General features: G+C 53.4%; 1 pseudogene; it reads left to right on the top strand.

Annotated features, from left to right (window-relative positions):
• Positions 1-218: 218 nt before the first annotated feature.
• On the top strand, positions 219-762 carry LOC103346605 (immunoglobulin heavy variable 3-23 pseudogene; annotated as a pseudogene).
• Positions 763-1,228: the final 466 nt, after the last annotated feature.

The raw sequence follows: 1,228 nt of genomic DNA, 5'->3' as shown, positions 1-1,228 counted from the left end.
GGCTACCAAACACCAGAAGACACTGTGCTCTGCCAGGAACCTGTCCTATCTGAAGTGCACAACCCCAAGGCTGGCTACATAGGGGCAGCACATGCAAATAGGGCCCACTCTGCCCATGAAACCAGCCCAGCCCTCACCCTGCAGCTCTGGCACAGGAGCTCCAGCCCCAGCACTCCCAGGTGTCCACTCAGTGAGCGCACTCAACACAGACGCTCACCATGGAGACTGGGCTGCGCTGGCTTCTCCTGGTCGCTGTGCTCAAAGGTAATGATGGAGAATGCGGGGCACTGAGTCTGGGAGAGGACGTGAGTGAGAGACACAGAGAGCGTGAGTGACAGTGTCCTGACCAGGACGTCTGTGTTTGCAGGTGTCCATTGTCAGGAGCAGCTGAAGGAGTCCAGAGGAGGCCTGGTCCAGCCTGGGGGATCCCTGAAACTCTCCTGCAAAGCCTCTGGATTCGACTTCAGTAGCATTGCAATTGGCTGGGTCCGCCAGGCTCCAGGGAAGGGGCTGGAGTGGATCGGGTACATTGATCCTGTTTTTGGTAGCACAGACTACGTGAGCTGGGTGAATGGCCGATTCACCATCTCCAGCGACAACGCCCAGAACACGCTGTATCTTGAAATGAACAGTCTGACAGCCGCGGACATGGCCACCTATTTCTGTGCGAGAGACACAGTGAGGGGCCCTCAGGCTGAGCCCAGACACAAACCTCCCTGCAGGGGCGTGCGGTTCCACCAGGGGGCGCACAAGAAGCACTGAATGTATATTCTGGTCATGGGTAGGTGCAGAGGGACATTAAGCCCTGGTTTCCTGTTAGGGAATTGGGGTTTCCTCTCCTCTAACACATTTGAAGAAATGGTTCTACTCTTATGATCTGTCCCTGCCACTGACTTCACTGACGGATAGAAACTTTGAATAGAAGGAAGAAGTCCTACATGACAATTTCGGGTTCATGACTGACAACTGTCCTCACCGCGATCAGATATCATGGGCATCTGTGAGGACCTCGTGAGTCTTTTCCAGTCTAACTCGTGCTGGTGTCCTCAGGGCACTGCTGACTCTAGGACAATTTTATTTTTCCCTTTATATCTTGGAGCAGCTGAGCCAGGATCTCTGGTCTGTTAAACCTCAACTATTTCCCTCTCTTCCTGTCAAAGCAGCCTGCGTGCGGAACTGAACTGACATTTTATTTTAAACTGTGGGTGATCCACACTCACTTTCCACA

The sequence above is a fragment of the Oryctolagus cuniculus genome, chromosome 20 (assembly GCF_051225735.1).
Source record: "Oryctolagus cuniculus isolate XC-2025 breed Fujian yellow rabbit chromosome 20, ASM5122573v1, whole genome shotgun sequence".
Lineage (NCBI taxonomy): Eukaryota > Metazoa > Chordata > Mammalia > Lagomorpha > Leporidae > Oryctolagus > Oryctolagus cuniculus.
The sequence above is the reverse complement of the archived record's forward strand: the minus strand, read 5'-3'. Positions and strand labels throughout refer to the sequence as shown.